The sequence below is a fragment of the Nematolebias whitei genome, chromosome 18 (genome assembly GCF_014905685.2).
Source record: "Nematolebias whitei isolate Nwh7 chromosome 18, NemWhi1, whole genome shotgun sequence".
Classification (NCBI taxonomy): domain Eukaryota; kingdom Metazoa; phylum Chordata; class Actinopteri; order Cyprinodontiformes; family Rivulidae; genus Nematolebias; species Nematolebias whitei.
Window position 1 is genome coordinate 35346991 of NC_056515.1, and position 14198 is coordinate 35361188.

The window sequence follows — 14198 nt, forward strand, 5'->3', positions numbered from 1 at the left end:
TATACTTTTATCAGTTATTTGTACAAAGATAAACCTGAATAAAAGGTTGCCTCAGCTGACTGAAAACATGGCACAAAGTTACCAACTCGCAGTCCAGCTTGAAACCATACACGTTCAATCTCCTTCAGTCATCAGACTCAGTCAGCTTGTGATGCTGGCAGGTCTAATGAGTCCCTAAGTGCATGTCCAAAATCATTTAACACTCCATCCAAGCTATTCAAGTTGGCATCAGATACTAAACTGAGTCTGTTAGTTCCCACAGACCTCAACATACTTTGCCTGAGTTTCAGCAAAGTCAAACAAGCAAACCTCTAAATGTGAGATGATAATGCAGATCGTATTTAAATGACTTGTTTCAAGTTGTCTTTGTAAAAAGATCAGTTCCAACCTTATCTGCAGTGCCACTACAGAACTGGAAGAAACTCATTCTCCTCTTCAGGGACATCTCAGCTGAGCCGATAGCTGCCAGGTGAAGTTGAAATACCGTTTTTCATTTTATGGATAGACTACCTGCTCTCAAAATCTGGAGGCAACCACCTGAAACGATTTGCACACCTGAAAGAACTTCCACCCCTGCAAAATAAATGAAAATAAAAAAAAGACCACACTGATAAAAAAATACTTCTAGAAATACATGCAATCCATTTCAACAGTGAATCAAAGTATCCTTGGCCTCCTCCAAATCTGACTTTTCATTTTATAGTAGTCAGAAGAGGCAAATCAACTTCACTCTGCTATGACTTATGCTCCAATACATCATTCCCCATTTCAGCTGCTCATAAGAATCTACAGTTCATCAAGTCAGGTTTAAAGCACCCAATGTAGCCGTTTATTTGTCAGTTTCTTCAATTGCTGTGACAAATGTATTTAAGGTTTCAGTTTCAATGTGATCCACTGATTATCCACCAATACATCCAGGTCTGAATGAACATCAGGGTACATTTTTCTTTGATAAAGTGATGCAGGAAACAACAAAGTCCATGCTCAATAATCCAGGTATACAATCCAATATTTTTCAGTCAGGTCATCTGGACAGTTTCTTTTTTTTTTGTGTGTGTGCTGAAACGTTTCGCCTTCGATCCGGAAGGCTTCATCAGTCAAGGAAACGCTCAGCAAAACTGATTCTTCCCCCAACAGCTTACTCCAAAGTGGAACAAACCAGACTGATGAAGCCTTCCGGATCCAAGGCGAAATGTTTCAGCACAAAAAACAAAAAGAAACTGTCCAGATGACCTGACTGAAAAAATGTTGATGCATGAAACATTGTTGACCTCACTTGACACAAAAGTACTTCAAGTTCTGCAGTACCATGCTTTACAACTCCATAGCTTCAGAAAACTAAATAGTTTAAATAGGGATGCACAATATTATCAGCATGGTATCGGTATCAGCCGATATTAGTGTTAAAGTTAAATATCGGACATTCCATTAAAATAACTCGCTGATATAAAAGGCGCCGTTTTTGCCTGCAGCAGCAGCACAACGCAATGATGTCGCGTGCGCCTACCTGATCTCACAGCGGAGAGGAAAATTCTAAATGTTGGCGGTGTGGAAGTTTTATTTGTCTTTGATGAGGATGTTGGATTCCAAAGAGTTATGGACTACGTTGAGCCTCGCTACATCGTCCCCAGTCTGAGATATTTTTCCGACGTAACGTTACCAGAGTTACAAGCCGTTATTTCCAACGTTACTGAGAAGCTAATAGCACGACTTTGGGTGAGTTTTACCACAGACATTTGGATGTCGTGTCAGCCCCGTTAGCATGATTAGTCTTACGGTACAATGGATAGACAAAAACTTTGACTTAAAAAGACTGTCCTTCATGCACAGGAGTGCAGAGGATCCCACACTGCAGCTAGGAACCTGGAACAAGCCTCCACAAGTGAGACAGCATCGCAGGTGACTAATGCTAATAAAAAACATTTAACACTTTTCATTTAACATAAGTTAAAAGTGATATGCATACCATATGGCAGTTTTTAAATATATGTCAACAGCTCTTACAGCTGTTATACATTTTTTGGAGCAAATAAGCCTAAATAAGAGGGCTAAGGATAAAGGAATGTATACAAAATGTTGGTATCAGCATCTGTTATGTTAAAACTTATTTGGCTGGTATTGGCATATTGGATATCGGCCAAAAATCCAATATCGTGCATATGAGTAGAATTCAAATAAATGCATAAAGACGAGCTATATTCAATTCAATTCAATTCAGTTCAGTTTATTTACATAGCGCCAAGTCACAACAGAAGTCATCTCAGAGGACTGAACAGAAACATTAATATATAAAAATAATAATTTAACACTATCTGAGGAGCAGACTGCTTTGAGTTTAACTCCATCACAGAACTCTCATCTTGAGCAAGCATGAAGGCGACAGTGGAAAAAAAAAACTCCCTCATGAGGAAGAAACCTTTAACTGAACCAGGCTCAGGACAAGTGGCCATCTGCTTCGACCGGCTGGATTTGGTAGGAACAGATACACAATGGCAGGTCAAGAATCATGTTAAAATATAAATATAAAATGAAAACTATACAATTTTAACAATTATTTTAAGGAAATTAGGTCATTTTGTCCTCCATTAGTCTAAGTCTATGGCAGCATAACAAGCCAATCCTAACTATAGGATTTATCAAAAAGGAAAATCTTAAGCCCAGTCTTAAACTGGACAATGTGTCAACCTCACGGACTGAAACTGGAAATTGGTTCCACAAGAGAGGAGCCTGATAACTGAAAGATCTTCCTCCCAGTCTGCTTTTGGAAACTCTACGAACCACGAGTAAGCCTGCAGTCTGAGAGTGAAGTGCTCCGTTAGGAAAATATGGAACAATAAGATCTCAAATATAAGATGGAGCTAGGTTGTTGAGCGCTTTGTAGGTTAGAAGCAAGATTTTGAATTCAATTCTGGATTTGACAGGGAACCAGTGGAGAGAAGCTAAAACTGGAGAGATATGATCTCTCCTACCAACTCCAGTTAAGACTCTGGCAGAAGCATTTTGTATTAATAGAAGACGTTTTAAAGAAGTATTTGGACACCCACATAACAAACCATTGCAATAGCTAGAAAGTGGTTTAGACTTGAGGTCAGTTAGTGATATAAAAAAAAAGAAAATTAAGAGTATCACCCACAGTGACTCTGATTTAGCTGATTTTTTTGGATGCTTAGGTAATATATTTATGAAAAAACCTTCATAGGGGTTGGGGGTTTAATTGTTTTGAGTACTTTGTTACTTTCATGCAGGGAAAAACTTCATCCTGTAATTAACGTGATCTTGTTTTGAATCACAAGGCAATCGAGCAAATATACCCCAATGAGAAAGAACATTTGTTCAAGCCAAAGCTCAGCAGGAATCCTTTTGATGGTGGCAATTATTTGGCTGTTACTTTGACATCTACAACCCCTATGATCACAGTTGCAGACCAGACACCTCCCCTTGGACATAAGTCCTCAGCTCCTCATTGTAAAAGTGCTCATAAACATCTCAAGGACTACAGCAAGATTACCATGGTTTCTATATGGCCTCAAGTATTAAGATATTAACCCACCTCTTCAAAAACCCAACAAGGGGTTTGAGGTGCTGTTCCTTCTGCAAAATGGGATCTAAGATGCAACAAATGAATGAATACTCCCTCAGGGTCACTCAATTTCAAAAAACACATGCAGGACATGAGAAATAAACCAATTTATAACATATTTGATAAAGAAGAAGCAAATAGATATTATAAATCAATCCACTTGAGACAGTGTAGCAGTCAAGAGTCTGGAAACACCTACAGTTATTTGGAGTTGTTTTATGTTCCAATAAATGTGTTTGAAATTGAACAAAATCTCAGCTTCGTACAATTGAGTTGTCAAAGTAAAGCATTGCAAACAACAACTCAAAAATACCATAAGACTTTGCAGAAAAATGCTGGAAAACTAGTATGGAAAAAGAGACAAAAAGTATGCAAGATCCTTTAGAAACTATGGAAAGAAGCAAGTAAGTTAAAGTTTATCAGTAACTAATAAAATTAAAAAAGGTACATTTGGATTGTCTTCTTCTCTACGCATCTTGGAAATTTTGTTTATATTTACAAAGTTCGAAACTGTACTTAAAAATAATATAAGACAAGTTTTACCTGAATCCTTTAGTTGTTCATTGAGGTGCACAATCATAGTATCCCTTACTTACAACTTGAGGTCCAGATTTTAAGTTTCTACAGCCAAGAGACCTTGACAAGGCATCAAAACTAACATTTTTGAGCATTTTAGCGGACAAATAACGTTCATAAACAATTCTGAAATTGTGATAGAAAAGAAAAATGCATAAAATACACCCATTACAATGCACAGTTGTTAGCGTGTTCGTTAGCCTGGGTCACAAAAAAAAAAAGCTTGGGTCCCATGCATGAATGTGTTAACCCTAACCCAAGCAATTGAGCAACCTGTGAGTCAAATTGCCTAAAATTTCTTATGTTTTGGGGCAGAAGAAGAATTGAGACCATTGTTTTTTGGTGCTGTTTTTAACATAGAATGCAGGAAACCATCAAAGTTTGAAATACAGCAACCAACCAAAGAGGAAGATTGCAAGTTCACTTCCTGCCTGGGGCCTTTCTGTGTAGTTTCTGTTTTCCACATACATGTGTTGGTTTTCTCCATTTACTCTGATTTCCTCCCAATGAAGAAAAATATGTTAGGTTAATGGACAACTCTAATCAGACACTGTGTGAGTGACAGCATGAATGGTTGCTTGTCTCACTTATCTCTTTGTTTAGCTATGTAATGAACTTGTGACCACGAGGAGGGAAACATGTCAGGAGACAGAGGGAGAAGAGCAAAGTCAAGAATGTATGACTGAGGGTGACAACTCTAAATGTGGGGACAATGACAGGCAAAGGTAGAGAGCTGGCTGACATGATGCAGAGAAGGTGAGGAGAGTGTGACAAGAAGATGGAAGGAGTACTTTGAGACGCTAATGAATTAAGAGAATAAAAGAAAATGTAAAGTAGAAGTCATAGAAACTGGACCAAGGAGTTGGAAAGATTAGAGAGTGAAGTTCAAAAAGCTCTGTGAATGGGGAAGGCAGTAGGACCTGATAACGTACCAGTGGAAGTTTGGAAATATCTGAGAGATGGTAGTGAGGTTTTTTTTTTTACTCAAATATTAATTGTCATATTTGAGGGCTGGAGAGTGCCTGAGGAATGGAGAAGTGTGTTGCTGCCCATTTTTAAGAACAAGGGTGATGTACAGAGTTGTAGCAACTACAGGGGAATTAGGTTGATGAGTCACACAATGAAGATCTGGGAGACAGTTGAAGAAGCTAGGCTTAGACAAGAGGTGACCATTTGTGAGCAGCAGTATGGGTTAATGATGAGGAAGAGCACCACAAACTATTTGCTTTGAAGATGCTGATAGAGAAGTACGGAGAGGGTCAGAAAGAACTTCATTGTTTTTGTACTGTATGTTTTGAAAAAGCATATGACAGGTTGACCCCTGAGGAATATGTGTGCAGATGACATTTGTGATCTGTGGTGAGAGCAGGGTACAGGTGGGAGAGAACTTAAGAGAGACGGAGGTATGCACCTGAAAGAAGAGGAATGAAAGTAAGCCATAGTAAGACAAAGTGCATGTGTGAGAATGAGAGGGAGGCAGGTGGAACAGTCAGGTTACAATAAGCTGAGGTCACAAAGATGCAGGACTTCAAGTACTTGGGGTCAACTGTCCAGGAAAATGGAGAGTGTGGTAAAGAGGTGAAAATTAGTGTCCAGACAGGGTGGAGTGGATGGAGAAAAGTTTCAGGTGGTGGTTTATGACAAAAGGGTGATAGCAAAGGTCAAAGGATAAAAGTTTACAAGACAGTGGCAAGACCAGCTATGTTACATGGTCTGGAAACAGTGGCACTGACAAAAAGACAGGAGAAAGAACTGGAAGTAGCAGAAATGAAGATGCTGAGGTTCTCCTTAGGATTGGCAAGGATGGATAAGATTAAGATTTAAATCATCAGTGGTCCAGCACAGGTTGAAGGACTGGGAGATAATGTTAGAGAGGTCAGACTGAGATAGTGTATATACGTTCAGGGGAGGGATAATGGGTATATTGGTAGAACAATGTTAACAGCTGCCAAGAAAAAGATGAAGAGGAAGGTCGTTGGACTGAGGATAGAGTGAGATGGAGGATGGCTCACTGTGGTAAACCGCTGAAAAGCCGAAAGAAGAAGAAAGTAGTAATGGACTTGTGACTTGCTCAGGGTGTACCCTGCCTCTCGTTCAATGACCATGTGAGTTATGAACCAGCTCTCCTGTTTATGGCTAGAAAGATGGATGGATAGTTTGGCCAGTTTGTTCATTTATCTCAGATATAAAGATTGTTCAACTCTTTTCATGTCTGTCAAAGAACTGGGTATTTTCTGAGAGGGTGTTTCTTGTAAAAAGTTTATGAATCACTGTTCCAGACTGTTTCAGCAAAACCAAAAAAGAACCTTGCAGCTTATTCTTTTTCTTTGTGCTGTTCTCAGGGCAACAGCGGAAAGGAAGAAAGATGAAGAGAAAAGGGCCAACGTGGCTTGATGATTTCACTGTGGGCTCTGTGACGGATGATTCAAATCTAAAAATTTAAAGGAATCTCACTCAGTGTCGGGCTTTACACCATACTCATTTATTTCTCACTCACCCCAACAGCCTCACAGCTCTGAAAAATTGGACCCAGTCACTGTAAAGTCTTAACACGATTTATCTTTTTCTGGTGCCTTAGGTCATGACATTTTTAAAATGTAAAAAAAATATATATATATATATATATATATATATATAAATAACATACTTTCTTAATTATCAAAAGACAGTTAATTACAGATAAAAGAAAGGTGATCAGATCATCTTTCCAGAGGCGAGCTCATCACAGCAGAAGCCCAGAGGACCCGTCAGCATTCATCAGTATCTCCTCCACCCAGCCACTCAGCTGTGATGACTTTGTCTAGATGTGATTGCGCTCCACTCCGAGACAGCGGGGGCTGGGAGTAAAATATTGAGCCCACAAACATATCTGAATGACCATCTCCTGATCTTCTTGTTGAGTTGTTCTGCCAGACTCTGGTGACCGACTGAATGTGAATTACCTGTCACAATGACAGAGTTCATGATAGACCCAGGTGTCAGAAGCTGGGATTGTAAAAAAATTAATACTTTCCTCTCATATATACATGCTGCTGTGTGACCCTGATGTGACCTTTTCTCTTACATTTGAGCCACAACACTTATTAACAATTGTCTGCTGGCCTCCTTAGATAGAGAAATTTACTAATTGGTTTTTATGTATGTGAATGTTTTTGTAAAGTGTCCTGAGACAACTTTGTTGTGATTTGGCGCTGTATAAGTAAACTGAATTGAATTGAATTATTGTACACTTAATTCAATTTATTTGTTTAGTTCTACACAAAGCAATTCCAAACCAAAGCAATGAGTGAATGTTAAAACAACAAAGCAGAAGTGCTTTACAAAGTTAGTATCCTTAAAATGTATCAACCCAAAGGGTTAAATAGCAACTCTTAGTTTGTCAGTTCACATCTAGGAACGTTATTCACCACGTTCATACCAGGAACAAAATGTTGTCCTTAGCAATTGAATTGTACTTGTAAAGATTGGTAAAACTTAACAGACGTGTAATCGGCCTCAATGATAAAGTTTTCACTCAAACCATCTTTTGAGCTGGTCTGGACCCCTTTAATCCATATACGTTTGGTAATCCAAAGTTATTACCTGGACTTCAAGGGAAAAGTCATCCATCTGCCCATTGATAAAAGAAAATATTTTAAAGAACTACAGTATATCAGATTTTTATTTATTTTTTTTTTTTTTTTTTGGTTTTGTTGGATTTAGACAATCGCCTCAACTGAAAAAAAAATTAAAATAAAAAAAACAGGATTTAAAAATAATGTTAAAATGACTGTTAAGTTTCATGGAAGGCTCCATAGTCACTCCCAGATTAGTGACTTTGTTTCTCTAACGGTGCTAGAGAGGAAAAGTCGATACAGTGGTTCTTGATCATGCCATTAGGTGGAAACATGACTTCTGTCTTCTCATTAAAACTTAAGAAATTTAAAGCCTAGCAGAGGTTGAATAGAACGTGCACCAGTGTGCATGGTTTATCTTGTTGAGTTTTTAATTTCATAATATGGGTCCTACAGGAAGGTCAGTTTCACATTTGGTCACATTTAGGTGACAGCGTACCTTGCAAGAGATTTGTGATCTCAATGGGATTTGCCTGATTGAATCAACTAAAACGTCCCTGATGCTCACTGTGTCACATGGCTCTATGTGTATCAGCATACAGAACGATTGATATCTGACTGCAAAAATGTTTGGGGGACCGCATAAAATTGCCATGTGTGGACGTGCTCAATCAGATCTGTTCACTTGGAATTAAATCACTCAATATGTGTATGATATGAACCAGTTTGAACGGAGCCACCGTGCCCCTAAATGTCTTTGAAAAACAAAGGAAATGATCTAAGTCTCTCACCTACTTAAAGACAAGTCAGCCCTGTGGGTGATTCTTTAATGTCACAAAGAACTGATTTGCACTTCATAATAAATCTAGCTATTTGCAGCTCAAAGGACATCAAATACTTGTATGCGTTACCACAACCGATGTTGGCGTCCTTGATGTATCTTTTGTGTGGTATTCTAAAGGATCTTATGATTAAAACACCAAAGATGTAAAATAATGTCAGAGGGACTAAACTGTTCAAGAGTTAAGCCAGGGAGTAGATTCTCAGTCACTCAGGACATGGTGATCCTAAATTAATTGTTGGATTCTTTAACCCCCACCAAAAAAAAAAAAGCTAAGCTATATTCAGTTCAGTTTGTTAAGAGTTACTCAGAAGGATAAAATAAATAAATTACTGATCACTTCAACTCGTCACTTTTGATGCCCATGCTGTTTGTGCGCAATTTAAATAAAGAATCATCTTTGGCACTCAAAACTCAAACAGCTTGGTCAGGCTTAAAAGTTAATTATTAGCATTTTTGAAATTATTTAGAATTGTACAATAATTATTTATTACACCAACTGTACACTTAATTATTTTTTTCCCCCTTTCTTCCATTAACTGGAGGTCTATTGTTCTTCAGCAGCTTAAAACTCAAGATGAGCAGCACAATTTTCAGTAATACTCTCCTGATATACCCCTGCACGATTTCATCCATTATTTTTTCCCGCTTTTTCCTTTTCAGGTCGCGGGGGTCACTCGTGTCCATGTCCAGCTATCACTGTGCAAGAGGCGAGGCCCTGGACAGGTTGCAAGTCCATCGCAGGCACCGTTTCTATTTAAATTCAAAATCAAATGGACTAAAATGTTGGAACTGTAATCTATGAAAGTTGCATCAATTTTCTGATGGGGGGGGGGGGGGGGGAGATCTATATTTATGGAACCAAAAACAACAGATACAAGAGATGACTGCTTTATTATTATAACTATTTTACATCTAGGTTTTTCATGATAATAGCAATGAGCTGTTTCTTCATTTTGTGGCAGGTTTCATAATTTTTATATTATACTTCTTCAAGTCATGGTTTTCAGCTTTGAGAACAGCAACAACTTTTTAGACTGTTGGGATTTTACTCATATTAAACTAAGGCAACTGCCCAGTACTGTAGTGCAAAAACAGACATTTCCACCAATTGTGAGGATTGGTGTGTGATGGTGTTGGTCATCCCTGTTGTTTTTTCCAGCTCCTACACACCTGTCGCCTATCCTAATCACCCCAGGTGTTCTTCATTGTCGGTCATGGGTGTTCCTATTTATTCTGTGACTTGGCGTGTTATTAGTCTGCAGATTGTCCTTCTTGGTGTCATGCTCTGTTCCTCTCGTGATTTCCTCCCCATATGCAAGTTTTGCTGCCATGTCAGCCTTTTGTTGTTAATTAATAAATATATATTTTATTTAATCCTCGAGATCCCGAGTCCTGTCTGCCCCCTGGGTCCAACTTCAGGCTCAGATCATGACACTAATAGTCAGCTATTGTGTCTATTGTGCTGAGCTGATAAAACAAAGCTATATTAAGTGAAAATAATAAAATCATTACTAATCTGGGCTATGACACCTGGATGAATGCTTTCCAGTTTTCCTTTTATCATGTGAACAGCTAGTTCTGGATGTCAACAACAAACTGGGTTGATCCACTATGAGAGGTGTTATCTATAAGACTGAGTTTATTACAGCTCCTCAGACTGAAAAATTATTTTGGATAAAATGAATTGTTTTCATTTTATTTTGTTTTTTAATATGTCCAGTGGACCTGACTTAAATTTGTTCGGCTCTCCAGTTTATAGGTTTGAATTGAATTATAAGAACACTTTTTTTTTTTACATTTCAATATGGTATAAAATGCTCCAGTTTATATCATATGGTGTATATGCACCATATATCTGCTTTATATTTTTATTTACAATAATCTTCTATGTGGAACCTAGTTTGCCTTCCTTTTTGTGTGCTGGCTCCACAAGAGACAGAAACAGAGAAGACTGTTGGCCATAGAACATTTTTGTTGCTATAAATAACATTGTATCCCCTCTTGTAGTGTTCTTAAAAGTGTTCCCTTGGACAAATAAATAAATAAATTGGACTGTAAAGTCATTTATATTGCTTTGCTCACTAAAGCCAACTCCTGAGAAAACCAAAGTCAAATTATCCCGAGATGGAAAGGTCAGAACTTTTCCATTTTATGGTCTTTTAAAGCACAACTGCAAGCTTTTTTCCTTTCTAACATGCACAAAAAGCAATCACATACACGTAACTGGGTATTAACATAAAAGGCAATTCTCATAGCTTCAATCCAAACCTCCCCCCCCCTAAACATGAGACAAAAACGTCAACTCCGAGCAGGTAGGCTGAATGTGACAGGAGACTGAAGAACAGAACGACACAGAAAAGATATAAAAATAAAAAGCACACAAGGGATGGTAAAAAACATCAAATGAAGTGGAAAACTTGCTCGACTAAGTGTTTCATTTGGGGTTGAAGGATGTTTCCTGGGTCTTTGGGGGTACTTTAGTTGGAGGGTTATTTTTGCCCATGTCTGTTAATGTGTCTGTGGGTCTGTCCTTAAGCAAAATGTCTGAACCACTCAATGAATTTTAATGAAACTCGCAGAAAGTGATCACTGGATGTGCATCCATAACTGTTTTAACTTTTGGACTTAAGCTGATTGAAGATGACCACAAATGATCAAGCTTATTAAACACTAGGGGTGGGTGATATGGCTCATATATGATATTGTGATATTTCAGAGCTTTCTGACGATAACGATAAATTGTGTGATATAACAAAAAAAAAACAGAAATAGTTATTCATTTGACAAAATTAACTGACTTAATTATAATAACTTGTCTCTAATAAAAAACAAGAATAAAACTTTAATTGATGCAATAAAACAAGAAAACATACACTGCCTGGCCAAAAAAAAAAGTTGCCACCTGGATTTAACTAAGCAAATGGGTACGAGCCTCCTATTGGATAATTACTGCATGGGAGATTATCTTTCAGCTGGCAGCAAGTTATTAAACCCCAACTGGTGCAATGAGTTGCTTCCTATTTCTTAAAACAACCATGTCGAAAGACACGTCGTGGAAAAGATGTCAGTCTGTTTGAGAAGGGTCAAATCATTGGCATCAAGCAGAGAAAACAAACAACTACAAAGAGACAGGAAGTAACCAAATAAAATTACAAACAGAATAGGTTTACAATAGACTCACCAATGATGTAGATGCAGAGAATAATATGACAAGGACGTGCTAAATTGTGCTAAATGTAAAAAAAACAACAAAGACAACTCGATAAAGAGCTGAAGAGACGCACTGGCTACAACAAGCGAATGTCATTCTTCAGAATAAAAGTCGTGGAGTGTCTCATGTTCATGCCCAGGGGGACACAGTCTACAATATATCCATGGTCATATCTCAGTCTCATTCCACATTAAAATTAAATTATATCCCATTAAAAAAGGATAAATAAATTAAACTAATCTGTCAGCTGGAGAAATATTTCCACTCTTCTTATTTTGTTTGTTTTGTAATACCATCTAGATTCAATAGTATTCCATCGATCGTTTTGGCATTCAAATGATGTCCCTTTCTACCTCATGAGCCAAACAGAGCAGTTCCATTTAGGATGTGCAGTCGGAGTGGAAGCTGTTCCTTTACATTCAAACATATGTCATCAGTAAACATTGCCCCAGGTCTTTTTGCATATGTATAAATGTGAACTTCTAATTAGGAAAAATGCATGCCCTTCCCAAGAGTGCTCATGTGCTTTCACTCCTTGTGTTAAGTGCTTAGTGATACAATGCAAGTTCTTTTCCCCCTTTCTCACGCTGCCTTGTAACATCTAGATTTTGGTCTATAATTAGATCAAACAGACTCTTGATCTCTGAGTGTTCAGCTATTTCAAAACCATCGCAACAGCATCCACCATCCTCCTGACTCAACTGAAAATAAAGAAAATCTCTCTGCCGAGACTTTGCAATATTCCGACAGTATTCATGCCAGCTTTATCTGCCGTTCATCCTCAGATAAACCCCGTTCTATGGCGGTGAAATTTACATGCATGGGGTGAACAACAGTTCACATCATGTGCTAAGTGGCACATGCAGAATGACAAAGCGGAGCATCAGAGGAGCCACACAAAAACACACCTTCATGTCATCAGCATGGAAGATATTCAGGGTTGTATACCAGTAAAATATGTCATTCTGATTTTATTGTTAAAATATTGAAATGAACCTTAGTTAAACCTAAATTTTTGAAGGTGCAATAAACCCATATTTTCCTTAACACTAGCTTTCTGTTTTGTTAATAGATTGGTCAAATAAGCATGCCAAGTACAAACCGGATTTCAAAAAAGTTGGGACACTAAACAAATTGTGAATAAAAACTGAATGCAATGATGTGGAGGTGCCAACATCTAATATTTTATTCAGAATAGAACACAAATCACAGATCAAAAGTTTAAACTGAGAGAATGTATCATTTTAAGGGAAAAATCTGTTGTTTCCAAATTTCATGGCGTCAACAAATCCCAAAAAAGTTGGGACAAGTCCATTTTTACCACTGTGTGGCATCCCCCCTTCTTCTTACAACACTCAACAGACGTCTGGGGACAGAGGAGACCAGTTTCTCAAGTTTAGAAATAGGAATGCTCTCCCATTCATGTCTAATACAGGCCTCTAACTGTTCAATCGTCTTGGGCCTTCTTTGTCGCACCTTCCTCTTTATGATGCGCCAAATGTTCTCTATAGGTGAAAGATCTGGACTGCAGGCTGGCCATTTCAGTACCCGGATCCTTCTCCTACGTAGCCATGATGTTGTGATTGCTGCAGAATGTGGTCTGGCATTATCGTGTTGAAAAATGCAGGGTCTTCCCTGAAAGAGATGACGTCTAGATGGGAGCATATGTTGTTCTAGAACCTGAACATAGTTCTCTGCATTAATGGTGCCTTTCCAGACATGCAAGCTGCCCATGCCACAAGCGCTCATGCAACCCCATACCATCAGTGATGCAGGCTTCTGAACGGAGCGTTGATAACAACTTGGGCTATCCTTGTCCTCTCTGGTCCGGATGACATGGCGTCCCAGTGTTCCATAAAGAACTTCAAATGGTGACTCATCTGACCACAGAACAGTCTTCCATTTTGCCACACTCCATTTTAAATGACCCCTGGCCCAGTGCAAACGTCTGAGCTTGTGGAGCTTGCTTAGAAATGGCTTCCTCTTTGCACTGTAGAGTTTCAGCTGGCAACGGCGGATGGCACGGTGGATTGTGTTCACTGACAATGCTTTCTGGAAGTATTCCTGAGCCCATTCTGTTATTTCCTTGACAGTGGCATTCCTGTTTGAGGTGCAGTGACGTTTAAGGGCCCGGAGATCACGAGCATCCAGTAGAGTTTTACGGCCTTGACCCTTACGCACAGCGATTGTTCCAGATTCTCTGAATCTTTTGATGATGTTATGCACGGTTGATGATGATAACTTAAAAGTCTTTGCTATTTTACGCTGGGTAACACCATTCTGGTATTGCTGCACTATCTTTCTGCACAACAATGGTGGAATTGGTGATCCTCTTACCATCTTGGCTTCTGAGAGACACTGACACTCTGAGAAGCTCTTTTTATACCCAATCATGTTGTCAATTGACCTAATTAGTGTTAATTGGTCTTCCAG